Source organism: Delphinapterus leucas, chromosome 19 (genome assembly GCF_059928025.1).
Source record: "Delphinapterus leucas isolate spDelLeu-1000000601 "Yukka" chromosome 19, BTC_Dleu_Yukka2, whole genome shotgun sequence".
Classification (NCBI taxonomy): Eukaryota; Metazoa; Chordata; class Mammalia; order Artiodactyla; family Monodontidae; genus Delphinapterus; species Delphinapterus leucas.
The window spans coordinates 25,360,412-25,374,793 of NC_143147.1; the positions used below are offsets into that span (position 1 = coordinate 25,360,412).

The following is a 14,382-nucleotide window of genomic DNA, read 5'->3' on the forward strand; positions in this document are numbered from 1 at the left end:
GTACACTGTCTAAATCTCTTGACTATGAAAGACACTTTTACCAAAGATCACAACTCATTCACCTGGCAAAAGGAAACAGAGCATTTTAAGGTATAGCTCAATGAAAACAAGATAAGTCTTGAGAATATAAAACATAATCTGTCAGATACCGCAGTTGGGTTGACATCAGTAAATGGACTGCTTTTCAGTTTGTGTTGCTTTGCCTGCTGGGGTGTCTGGAAAGGTTCAAATTTCAAGTCGGTCAGCATCATGAGAAGGATACTGCCCACTCACAGGGCACTCAGCCAACCAGCCACTTTACAATAGGTGAGTCTCTACTACTACTGGTGTCAGGACATGTCCACACAGGGTAGAGAGTCACTGTTAGGTCTGGAGCACCTGCACCTTCGACACACTGTTGAAAATGAATCTGAAATGGCCACATTTTGAACTTGCAAGGAAAACTGCTCTTCCCATGAGATCATAAAAGGTCTGTAAGCTTACCAAACCTGCACCATGGAACTCACATCACCTGTTTTGGTCATCTGCCACCCTGTAGCTTTTAGGTAGTATTTAAATATTTAATTGACTGATGTTCCTCAAATCCTAGTGGAGGAAATACAAAGATGGGTGAACGGAACCACAGTAAAGTCACTATAAGAGACTATAAGAGCCCACAGAAACTAGAGACCCTCAGACCAAGAGAAAGGATGCTCAGATATTCAAATAATATTAGTAAAAACAAAAAACGTAAAATCAGTAAAAATGAAAAACAAAACAAAAAACTCCCATAATAAAGATGTTATGGGGCTTCCCTGGTGGCGCAGTGGTTGAGAATCTGCCTGCCAAGGCAGGGGACACGGGTTCGAGCCCTGGTCTGGGAAGATCCCACATGCCGTGGAGCAACTGGGCCCGTCAGCCACAATTACTGAGCCTGCGCGTCTGGAGCCTGTGCTCCACAGCAAGAGAGGCTGCGATAGTGAGAGGCCCGTGCACTGCGATGAAGAGCGGCCCCCGCTTGCCACAACTAGAGAAAGCCCTCGCACAGAAACGAAGACCCAACACAGCCATAAATAATTAATTAATTAAATTTTTAAAAAAAGATGTTATGTATCTTACAATGTCAGCGTATGACTACATCACAATAGTACTATTTAGCTATGAGATGCTGACTGCCTGATAATGACAGGCATGAAGATCTAGACCAAAGATAAAAGGGAAACTGTCTAGGACTTCCCTGGTGGCACAGTGGTTAAGACACCATGCTCCCAATGCAGGGGGCCCGGGTTCGATCCCTGGTCAGGGAACTGGATCCCACATGCATGCTGTAACTGAGTGCGCATGCCACAACTAAGGAGCCTGCCGGCTGCAACTAAGACCCAGCACAACCAAATAAATAAAATAAACATTTTTAAAAAAGGAAACTGTCCTATTAATGAGATGGCAATATTTTCTCTTCCAATCGACAAGTAACAAATATAATTTATCCAACACAGGGCTCAACTGTTACATATTTATTCCTTTATATCCATTTCATTTAAAAATGATTTTTGATTACAGTAACCATTTGTCTACCTGGCATGCCTAGGGAAGCAGTTAACTCCATTTTGCCTTAACCAAGGAGTTAGCCTATTTATAAACCCAACACTGTTCAGGAAAATGAGTCAGAAAACTCTCTGGTAAGAATGCACAATTACATAAATGAATAACAATTAAGCATTTTGAATAATACTATAAACCACTTAAACCACAGTACTGAACACTCCTAAAAAACACATAGATAAATCCCAAAGATGTCTGAGGACTGAAACTAAATAGGGTAAACTTGGGATTCTTTTTTTTTTGAATGTTTAGTTATTAAGCATTTTAAAATTTTTTTTAAATTTAATTTTTATTTTATATTGGAGTATAGTTGATTTACAATGTTGTGTTACTTTCAGGTGTACAGCAAACTGATTCAGTTATACATATACATATATCCATTCTTTTTCAGATTCTTTTCTCATATAGATTACAGAATACTGAGTAGAGTTCCCTGTGTTATACAGTAGGTCCCTGTTGATTATCTATTTTATATATAGTAAACTTAGGATTCTTATCCCACCCCACCCTCAAATTTACACTGGTAGGAAGCCCCTCTACCTTACCTGTACCCAGGTATCCTGCTCCCTGGGCTCCCTGGGAGACAGGAAAGCTAACAGACATACCCTGTCACTTTTTCACAACTATGCCTAATTTCGTAAATGACAGAACACCTAATCAATATACTGTATCACTTTTCAAAAACTATAGTTCCTTATCCCGGTTTTCATAACATGTGAAGGCTTTGCGATTCAGTCTTGCATCAACCAGGTAGGCAGCTTTTGGGTATAAGCTGGGTGGCAGCTGTGTGGCAGGTGCCACTGAAGAGAAACAAATGGCTCTGTAGCCAAGTGAATGAATTATTTCCTTTGTAAACGCAGCTGTTTTTTGTTTTAAATACACCTGTTTATTGAACTTAAACACCTGCATTAAGTCAATAAACAAAGTCACACTAAACTTATATTTATTGTGCGCCTGTTGTATCAAGAACTGCGTTAGATATTTTTCATGTATGTTGCTAATCATATGTTTTTAAATATTAACAGAAAATCTTCCCAAACCTTCTGTTGACGTCACATGCCCAGTTACAGGTAAGAAGAAAATTACCAATACATTTAAAACAATCTCCTAACCATTATCTCTCCTTGGAGAAATGTGAACCACAAAGCAAAGCTTTCATTGGCCTGGGAGGGAGATCTGTTTCTACTACAGAGGGGTTTCATAAGAGTAAGGAAACTGGAAATTTGTCCAGATGCTCCTAAGTTATGTGTTCAGCTATTGTTTCTGTTGGGGTGAATTAACAGCCGCCACTGAGCAGAGGATTTTAAAACCAGCAAAAATATTTACTGAATGAACGGCCGGAAACTTTGTCACCTGGCTCTCTCCTTGGCTTTCCTTGTCAGAAGTCTGCAACATCTATTAAGGTCACGTCTCCTCATGTACAGCTTTTAATATGTTGCTTTATCTTCCTACTTGCTAGAGCTGGCCTTCTCTCTTGGCTTGAGGGTTTTTGTTTTGTTTTTTTTAAACAACAACCTTTTTTGTGTCTAAGGTAGAGTGAAGGGTTAACTTCCTTTCCCCTAGCCGTGGTGTAGGATACATGTCATTTTGGTAGCCCGACTCTGGGGCTGGGGACAGTAGCCTCAGGGGAAGGAGGGAGGTTAAGTTGGCACACTTACTCTCCCTGTTGGAAGTGGCTGGGGCATACAGAACTTTCACCGTGCTCATCTGCTAATACTGCAACTCCTCCGATGCCAACAAGCTGTAAAAGGAAATTAAGAATGTCACATGGCATCTCCAAGTGAAATACCGAGAGCTGCTCACCAGGGTCCCTCAGTGATAGCTGTTCATTTGGGGATAAAGTTATTACGGTAAGGAGAAGGGAGCTGACTTTGGAAGGGGTTGAGAGGATATAAAAGTCAGAAGACATCAACTCTTACTGCTCTGCCAAGTGTTTCCATCTTTACATGATATTTGAGATGTTGCAGTTTACAGCTTTATTCCTAAATTGTCATCAAGTTCCCTAAGAAACCATGAGCCAGATTTCTTTTAAATTTATTTTTACTCATTCCTAGCATGCTGCCGTGGGACCCAAGGGAATTTTTATTAAGGGAGGAGGGACCTGGCAGCATAAGAGATTCATTATTAGAATTGGAAAGTATTAAATGGGCCCATATTCAAATGATAAAAATCAACACATCCTGAAGCCACACAGACATGGATAATCAACGACTCTGCTTGATCCAATCGGTCCTTTTCCACTTGTGAAAATAACCAAGTGCTGTGTACACTCAGGAGCAGCAGACATCAGGAAGTGAACTAAGAGAGGAAGAATGTGGTGGCAAAGAAGAGAGTCAAAAACTAAAAACAGATCAAATACATCAGGAAATGGAAAAAACAAATAATTTTCCCTATTTTTTCTTAGTTCCTAAAGCAGAAAATATCTTTTTTCTTATTGCTCAGATCAAACTGAGAAAGGAATTTATGTGAGTAGGCTGGTGGCCAATGTTAAGACAAATACTATAATATTTATTTTTCCTTTTAAGTGTCCCCCTGCAACCGGGCCAATTTAGGAAAAGCTCTAGCTGCCCTCATAAGGCAGCTGTCCCTGAAGTTCAGCTTTGCTCACGGAAGCTGCACACAGTTTCTCTAAATGTCTGTTAACGTTACACTTCAAAAAGGAAAAGAAAAGCTAAGCCTACTTATAAACAGCATTATTTCCAAGTCTTTAACTGAAATAACTTCCATCGTCCTCTGTGAATAAGAACTGAAACTATGTGACTGAATAACAAAAAACATTAATCCTCTCATTTTCTAATTTCAGAAAATACGCTGTCTTGAGTTTTTGCTTATAAGTCATCTAAGTTTAAAAAGTCAAGAGTTTGGCCAGCATGGCTAGTGTACTTGGCAGAGCCAGGACCGGGGACTCGGCTGGCTCGGTGTGAATGGTGAGGCCAGGAGAAGGATTCCACCAGCGCAGCTGGGGTGTCCAACAGGGTAGGGGCCGCACGCTGGGGAAATCAGTTACATACGGGAGGATTAAGGAAATAAGTATAAATATGTTGAGGACGACGGGAGCCAGGCTTCTCACTTCTGCAGGAGGAAATTACAAATACGGAAGCGAGACGGCGAAAATAAACCCAGGGGGTTAGACTGAAATGGGAGGTACTGGGATGAAGTCCTGATATTTAACATAAATAGACAAAAGAAATAGAAACCCACGTATGTATATGTGTGTATGCATGTTCCCCCTCCAATTCTGCTGAGCAAGCCTGGAAGCAATGATACACTGGCAGCAACAACTGGACCCGCTACCCAGATCTTGGCTTTTAAAAGCCACACACCACCAACAGGAACCAAGGATTTTGGGAGAAATGGCTGAATACCATCACCCGGCCAGGGAAAGCACTAGATGAACCTGGAATCAGTATTACTGAGCCAGGGAGTAAGGAAGTTCTCCAAGAATGACAGGGACATGTCGAAAGGATACTGCTGCCAGCAGAAAGAGGCTTCCACTACCCAAATCTGGGACAAACCGTCTGGTTTATTTGGGAAAGTAAGGAGAATGCATTTGGTTGTTGACGATTTGTCTTTGTTCTCTGTTGCGGCTGTATGCACTACAGCTGGTATCCTCACCAGCCTTCTAGGAGACACACACCGCTGATGAGGCCAAAGTGTGGGACTAAACTGGCACAAGTTCATCACCACAAATGAACACATAGCTCAAATCTGTGCCCTCTTGACAACATGGTTGCTTGTTTAAAATATGTAAGATGGGGATGTCTACCCATCAGAAATATGGATACACTCTGCTCATAAGGTCCTTCTTTGGATACACAGAAGCCTGCATTTATTAACATTTGTGCTTTGAATGCTTTCTTATGTCAGGGTGCCAACAATTAGATGCAGAGACAAGTTGTTTCGGCTGCTCATACATACAAACAATCTTTTTTCTAAGGTTTGTTCTGCATATCAACTAGAAGAAAAAACTTCTTCTTCTTTTCTGGAAGATAACTTGTAAGACATGGTATCAATTAGGTTGGCCTTAACTGTTTCCCTTCCCTAAATTCAGACTAAAAGATTAATCACTTAGGGAAGAAAAAAATCTTTCTCACTGACAATCTGTGGCTGAGGGTTAGCTTTGACGTTTAAAAATAATTTTCATATTGAAATAATTTCAAACTTACAAGTTGTAGGAAGAGCATTAAGAAACTCTCAAATATCCTTCACTCAGATGATTCTCCAATTGTTAGCATGTTTTCAGATCTGTCTTATTCTCACATAAATGTGTGTGTAAATATCCATATACACACAATATTTGTTTATGCAGATTAGAATAATCTATTTCTGAGATCAACCAATTTATTTCAAACACAGATTTATACATAATTATTCAAATGGCACACAAGTCAAGTTAGGAAAGGTAACTGATGGTGCTGGTAAAGCTGAAGGTTTTGTTTTGCTGCGGTTTTGAATTTGGTGGGTAAATCATGCTCTTACACACTAGTCCTATGATCAAACCAACCTGTCTATGAAGGCCAGGCATTAAGAAACACAAGTGAAGCAGAAAGTCAGTCAAATGCCATGGCTGGGACTAGACAAGTGTGTGCTCTGTATAAAGGGTGCAGCTATTACTTTCATAGATGGTTCCTATTCTGAGCTGTAGACTGAGCCGCGCCACAAGTTCTGATTTTTCAAGAGAAGGCAGAAATATGGATTCTTTTAGGGACAGTATCCTATTTTAAAATGGGACTAAGGCTTAAAAATAATAAAACTGGTCTGAGGAAAAAAAATTCATCTCTCACTTGTGTACAGCTCACCACACTACCAGTTGACAGGTGCAATAATAACTCCCATTTAATTTTTGGTGATGACTAACAGAAAGTTATAATTCCATAAATAGGTAATAGACACTGTGCAAAAACAATGAAAAAATGACCCTACCCCCGGATCCTGTAGTCAGTTCCCTTGCAAAGGAAGTGATGCAATAGAAACTACATGCAGGATAAATAAAAAAAGAAGATTGAGCTGGCAAGAATTGATCCCATATTACAAAACAACATCTGCAAAGCAGAGCTTTTTAAAGGAAACTTACGGAGTATTCTCACTTACAAAGAATCTGGTTCAAATACAGTAATTACCAAGAAATTTGTAATGATTCAAAAGAACAAAGACGTTTAATTTATTTTTTTTCAAAAAAGAACACGAGCAAGGAAGTGTCCTTTGCATTCAAAGGCTGACATTAAGATTTATGTAGCAAAATCAGTATTTACATATTACTAATTAGTATGACTGCTTAAGTTTATTTTTGGCTTATAGAACAATTCAATTAATCAAGATACTCCAGTGACTAAAATAAAACTGATCCGAATTATATTTTTAAACATTTGCTTATCCTTTAAGAAGTGTTTCAAGTCCCACCAGCTCTGCTCTCTCTCCTTGGCACCTCTAGCCTGAGTAATCTCTCTCTTTACTGGATACTAAGGATTTACTGTCTCTACAACTTATTTGTCAATGAACTGGATGCTACACTGGGACCACTCTTTCATTACCCTTTAAGCTACAGAATTTTTATTGCTGTTTAATATTTCAAGTGTTTCTACATTTCCTTATATTCTCCAGTAGTTCCAAGAAGTGTTATTCCAAGTGTTCCAGTCTGCAAGTTGTTTGTTGCTTGGTCTGTGGTAAGTACGGAAACAGAGGGCATCCAGAAACTCTTTATGGCAGTTTGACATCACAGTGACAGCCAAGAGTGAGGCCAGTGAACTCATTTTGCTCAACAAAGTACAGACCATTTTGGGTGCTGTTAAACTCTCATGGTGTAGGCGAGCGTGACCCAGGCTGCATATTCGTCACCCATGGCAGGACCAAGTTACAATGTGTAATACTTAGGAATAGTTTACAAACTCTAACTCAAAAGTACATAAAAATCTCAGCAATGTAAGCATGTATTTATTTTTATTACTTTCTATGTTTATAATTCTTTAAATTTTGAACAAGGCCCGGTTTTGAATAAATAGTTTAGTGCTATCAGCTACGTTAGGAAAGTAACATTTGTATTATTTATTTATTTATTTAACATCTTTCTTGGAGTATAATTGCTTTACAATGGTGTGTTAGTTTCTGCTGTAAAACAAAGTGAATCAGCTATATGTATACATACATCCCCATATCACCTCCCTCTTGCGTCTCCGTCCTACCCTCCCTATCCCACCCCTCTAGGTGATCACAAAGCACCGAGCTGATCTTCCTGTGCTATGCAGCTGCTTCCCACTAGCTATCTATTTTACGTTTGGTAGTATATATATATATGCTGCTTTTAATATTTTTTCTTTGCACTTAATTTTTTAATGAATTTATTCATTTTATTTATTTATTTTTGGCTGCGTTGGGTCTTTGTTGCTGTGCGCAGGCTTTCTCTAGTTGTGGCGAGCAGGGGCTACTCTCCCTTGCGTGGGTTTCTCATTGCCGTGGCTTCTCTCGTTGCGGAACATAGGCTCTAGGCGTGTAGGCTTCAGTAGTTGTGGCACGCAGGTTCACTAGTTGTGGCACATGGGCTTAGTCGCTCCACGGCACGTGGGGTCTTCCAGGACCAGGGCTCGAACCCGTGTCTCCTACATTGGCAGGCAGATTCTTAACCACTGCGCCACCAGGGAAACCCCTGTATTTAATTTTTGATACTTTGATTAATACGTGTCTTGGCGTGTTTCTCCTTGGATTTATCCTGTATGGGACTCTCTGTGCTTCCTGGACTTGACTGACTCTTTCTTTACCCGTATTAGGGAAGTTTTCAACTATAATCTCTTCAAATATTTTCTCATTCTGTTTTATTTTCTCTTCTTCTTCTGGGACCCCTATAATTCTAATATTGGTGCGTTTAATGTCCCAGAGGTCTCTGAGACTGTCCTCAATTCTTTTCATTCTTTCTTCTTTATTCCGCTCTGCAGTAGTTATTTCCACTATTTTATCTTCCAGGTCACTTATTCGTTCTTCTGCCTCAGTTATTCTGCTATTGATTCCTTCTAGAGAATTTTTAATTTCATTTATTGTGTTGTTCATCATTGTTTGCTCTTTACTTCTTCTAGGTCCTTGTTAAACGTTTCTTGTATTTTCTCCATTCTGTTTCCAAGATTTCGGATCATCTTTACTATCATTACTGTGAATTCTTTTCCAGGTAGACTGCCTATTTCCTCTTCATTTGTTTGGTCTGGTGGGTTTTTACCTTGCTCCTTCACCTGCTGTGTATTTCTCTGTCTTCTCATTTTGCTTGACTTACTGTGTTTGGGGTCTCCTTTTCGCAGGCTGCAGTTTCATAGTTCCCATTGTTTTTGGTGTCTGCTCCCAGTGGGTAAGGGTGGTTCAGTGGGTTGTGCAGGCTTCCTGGTAGAGGGGACTGGTGCCTGTGTTCTTGTGGATGAGGCTGGATCTTGTCTTTCTGGTGGGCAGGACCACGTCCGGTGGTGTGTTTTGGGGTGTCTGTGACCTTATTATGATTTCAGGCAGCCTCTCTGCTAATGCGTGGGGCTGTGTTCCTGTCTTGCTAGTTGTTTGGCATAGGGTGTCCAGCACTGTAGCTTGCTGGTCGTTGAGTGGAGCTGCGTCTTAGTATTGAGATGGAGATCGCTAGGAGAGCTTTCGCCATTTGATATTACGTGGGGCTGGGAGGTCTCTGGTGGACCAGTGTCCTGAACTCGGCTCTGCCACCTCAGAGGCTCAGGCCTGACACCTGGCCAGAGCACCAAGACCCTGTCAGCCATATGACTCAGAAGAAAACAGAGAAAAATAAATAAATAAAAATAATAAAGTTATTAAAATAGAAAAAAATATTAAAAATAAAAAAATTAGGGCTTCCCTGGTGGTGCAGTGGTTGAGAGTCCGCCTGCCAATGCAGGGGACACGGGTTCGTGCCCCGGTCCGGGAAGATCCCACATGCCGTGGAGCGGCTAGGCCCGTGAGCCATGGCCGCTGAGCCTGCGTGTCCAGAGCCTGTGCTCTGCAATGGGAGAGGCCACAACAGTGAGAGGCCCGTGTACCACCAAAAAAAAAAAAAGTAATTAAAAAAAAGAAGAAGAGAGCAACCAAACCAAAAAACAAATCCACCAATGATAACAAGCACTAAAAACTATATTAAAAAAAAAAGAAAGGACGGTCAGAACCCTAGCACAAATGGCAAAAACAAAGCTATACAGACAAAATCACACGAAGAAGCATACACATATACACTCACAAAAAGAGATAAAGGAAAAAAATATACATATATGTATAAAAAATTTTTAAAAGAGAGCAACCAAATCAATAAACAAATCTACCAATGATAATAAGCTCTAAATACTAAACTAAGCTAAACATAAAACCAGAAACAAATTAGATGCAGAAAGCAAACCCCAAGTCTACAGTTGTTCCCAAAGTCCACCGCCTCAATTTTGGGGTGATTCCTTGTCTATTCAGGTATTCCACAGATGCAGGGTACATCAAGTTGATTGTGGAGATTTAATCTGCTGCTCCTGAGGCTGCTGGGAGAGATTTCCCTTTCCCTTCTTTGTTCGCACAGCTCCCGGGGCTCAGCTTTGGATTTGGCCCCGCCTCTGCGTGTAGGTCGCCTGCGGGCATCTGGGTAAGTGGGGAATTTCTTGCCTTTTGGGGAGTCTGAGGTCTTCTGCCAGCGTTCAGTAGGTGTTCTGTAGGAGTTGTTCCACATGTAGATGTAGTTTTGATGTATTTGTGGGGAGGAAGGTGATCTCCACGTCTTGCTACTCCGCCATCTTGATGGCATCACCCTTGTATTATTTATTTTTAATCTAATTTAACTTAAGCCTAATCCTCAGCAAAATAAGCTTCACAGCCTTTGTTTTGTCCAGAAAAGACACGTCTTGGGCTTCCCTGGTGGCGTAGTGGTTGAGAATCTGCCTGCCGATGCAGGGGACACGGGTTCGAGCCCTGGTCCGGGAAGATCCCACATGCCGCGGAGCAACTGGGCCCGTGAGCCACAACTACTGAGCCTGCGCGTCTGGAGCCTGTGCTCCACAACAAGAGAGGCCGCGATAGTGAGAGGCCCGCACACGGTGATGAAGAGTGGCCCCCGCTTGCCGCAACTAGAGAGAGCCGTCACACAGAAACGAAGACCCAACGCATCCAAAAATTAATTAATTAAAAAGAAAAGACACATCTTTTCTGAATGTAGCAGTCATAGTGAACCAAATAATGATGAAAGTGGGTCCAGAGAAATGGAGACCGAAAGAGTTTGTACTAAGTTCACTGAGAGGTATGAGTCCCTCATACACTGAGTCTGGTTTTGGAGCCACAACTGATGGGGAGGTGTGTTACTGGCAGAGATGACTAACTAATTCAAGTCATAGAAACATCAAAATAAGGCAGCATTTACACATAAAGAAATAACTTCAAAATCAAAAGACGTATTTGAAAGAAAAAGCTAACATTTATAGGACAGTCTCAGCCTGGTCAAGGCAGTCCATAATGACATCAACATAGGAGTCGGGCAAAGAAGCATAGGCGCTGGACCTGATCTGGAAGAGCTATATCAGAGGCTGCAGGCTCTTTCCTGGCGTTTCAGAGACTCTCGCTGGTAGACAGACAAGCTCAAACCACATTGTTCTTTTCAGGCCACAGGTACCCTCAGGGATTACTTTGTCCTCTGAGGGTTTGATGAGAGAGGGAGAAGATGCCGACTGTAAAAGGAACCTAAGGCCACTGCATCCAAGGTGGTATGTGCTGTTTGGTTTTTCAATCAGAGTTTAAATGTATTTTTTAAATGTACATTGACTATATGCTCCATCTGTAAATGAAAATGTCTGGTTTTGTAGAAAAGAGGGCATTAACCTGTAAAAGTGAACCTTCGTGTTTTGAATGCCTAAAGAGATTAATATATTTTAAGACATTTCTCATAGGAGTAAGGATTATGTCATCCGTTACTGTATTTTTATAGCTCGCTGGGTATTTGGCTTTCCAAGGCGACTCAAGGCAGTTCCTTGCTTGTGCACAATGAATGAATTGCTTATTTCTTTGCCTGCCCTTTAATTCCAGCATATCCAGGAAAGGAGTGGTACAGGGTAAATGGTGAAGGGCATTTCCCATTTTATAAAACCGGCAAACGTGAGGCTTAACTAAAGAACACAAGGGAGTGCAAACATAGGTGGATTTTGCTGTTCTCTGTACTCTGTTCATATTATATACACACATACATGTTGGAGCTCTAAATTAATTTCATTTAAGGTAAATTAACAGTTGTACAATTCAGATTTCTCAAAACTGAAATTTTTTTTTCAGGAATCATTTCATGGAGTCAATTTAGACCAGATTGAAAAAAACCACAAAAATTATTATTTGTTAGTTCTACTCTCAATATATATTAATGGAAGGTAAAGACTACACTATGGTGTTTAAGGCAGTTTAAACATTTTCTTGTTAGATCGAAAATATTAAAAATAATGGTAAAAAAATTCAAACAAGGAAACCTTAGTCCCACTCTTCAGAGGTTCCCATTGTTAATAACTTCTTATACATCCGTCCATAAAACTTTATGTGCCTATGCTCCAGATACATTTATTTTTAAAATAAAATTATATATATGTGTATATATACGTGTGTGTGTATAATATATAAAACATACACACACACACACACACACACACACACACACTATATAACCTGATCTATACGTTGCTTTTTAAAATTAGTCTACTGTAAATGATACGGCCAAGATGGCTGCACCCCAAACATTCCATCTGTTCTCCCGCACTGCCAGCCCCTCTTGCAGTGAGGCGGGCCATGTGATTAGCTCTGGCCAGCAGAGAAGCTGGCGACCACGCCACCCTGGTGATTGAGGAAGCTTTGTGTTTGAGACAGCAGGGCCACAAGACCAAAGCAGCCTGAGTGCTCAGTGGCTGCCACCAGAGTCCCCTGGATCCACAGGTTTTCTTTGAGTGAGACACAATCCTTTGTTACACTAAGCTGCTGAGACTGGAGGGTTGTTTGTGACTGCAGCGTACCCTACCACATCCTAATTCAGCAACCTTTCCACATTAGTCTACCTCATTTTTCTAAACAACAGTACAGGTAAGTAGTAACAGATGCACCAGCCCCTACTGATGGACTTTGAGGTTGCTCCTAGTTTTGTCGTTGCTGTTACTATAGACATGTCACCATTAACGCTATTTTACAGGCAGTTTTGCTAACACGTATACAAGTATTTCTGTGGGGTAAATTCCTTGAAGTGGAATTGCTGGGCATAGAATAGTACACTAAAAATATGTTTTAAATAAGGAATACTTCAATGACCAAAATTCAAAAGACACACAAAGGAATGCAACGAAAAGTCTCTCTCACACCCTATGCCTTCCACTGACTATAACCAATGTTATCAATTTCATATGTATCCTGAGAGATTTCAAATATATGAATATATATGCAAAATTATATAGCTCTGTATGGATATATGTATATGCATATATAAAGATACGCATGCACATATGTATATTTAGGGTAGATTCTGAGAGAGATTTCTAAATTGCCTCTCCATGAGAGTACCTGTTTCCCCACACTCTTCTACGGCTGTCTTTAAAATAAGAGGCGTTCATGCTGTGTGTTTCTGTGACAGCAATAATAACAGCTGCTAATATCTGGGCAGGCCTTTTGCATTATCTTAAGGGAAGAGGTCCAGCTATAATTGTCAGGTGAACTCATAATCTATGTAGTATTTGCAAAACAAATTCACAGCGATCAAGCTGCCCCAATGTCAGGTCCAAACTACTTTAACGCTTCTCCTCTCCTAAAGGCCAGGAAAATGGGCTAAGTAAAGGATGAGGGTAATACAGGGCAGGCAGGAATAAGCAAGAGCAGTGCAGGTGAGCAGAGAGGTCTGACCGGGAAAGAGCAAGGAGACTGATGTGGCTAAAAGGTGTCTGCAAACACTCCAGAGACGTGGTAGGACACTGAAAGTAGTGACCAGTGCCAGGGACCAACGTGACAATGGATTGCATATGAAGGGCGAGGAAGCTGGAGAGGACAGTGCCGGGACACCAGATGTGAGGCTGAGAAAGGGCAGGCTGGGGAGCTGTTGGCAAGAGAAACAGAAGGGAGCAGGCAAGGAGTTGATATGGGCAACCCTGAAGGTCAGGGTTCACACACTCAGTAAAGGTACAGATGGTTGGGCGTCCTCTGTCAGAATGTGCTGATTTTCCCAGCTAATTTAGGTCTAAAGAGCAAACTGAAAGTGGATACTTTGAACACTATTTTCATGGTTGCAATTTTGGTTGTAATTTGGGGGATCCATAAGGCAAGACTGTAACTTTTAATATGCCTTTAAACAACTGTCTACTTATCACAATTTCCTGGGCATGAGTGTAGAGGTATTCTGGTGTGCGAGCTGCTTTTTTTTTTTTTTTTTTTTTTGTAATTTAATAATGTGTATGGGCCTTTTAAAAAGTAGGTCAACTAAATCACTTGGCTTTGTAAATTCTGAATCGATCTTAACAGCAGATGGTTACTTGACTTCCACCCTTACACTGAAACCTGGGCACATAGTGGCTGAAGCAATGGCTTCGCCAAAAGAGGATGGGTTCCCTAAGAAGAGAGGGAGAAGGCTGTGACCTAGGAGAAGGCTACTGACCGGAGACAGGCAATCAAGGAAGAAGAGGAGGGCTTGACACTGGGCAACAGCACCGAGAGGGAAGGAAAGGGCAAAGGCAGGACTTTGGGGAGCAAAAGAGCAGCATTTTGAAATCTGTGTTTCCCATTCAGACATTTCTTCCAACTGCCTATGGAATACTTCCACTAGGATGTCTCACAGGTACTTCAGACTCAACC

General features: G+C 41.0%; 1 protein-coding gene across 11 annotated transcripts in view; it reads right to left on the bottom strand.

Moving 5' to 3' along the window:
* Positions 1 to 14,382, bottom strand: part of MYO1D (myosin ID) — a 344,153-nt gene that overhangs the window by 265,063 nt on the left and 64,708 nt on the right. The window contains exon 2 of one of the 11 annotated variants that reach the window (XM_089900794.1): positions 3,240 to 3,322. The exons of the other annotated variants lie outside the window; for them this stretch is intronic. The gene's annotated coding sequence lies outside the window, so the exon portion shown is untranslated. The remainder of the gene's footprint in view (positions 1 to 3,239; positions 3,323 to 14,382) is intronic. 11 annotated transcript variants of the gene reach the window in all.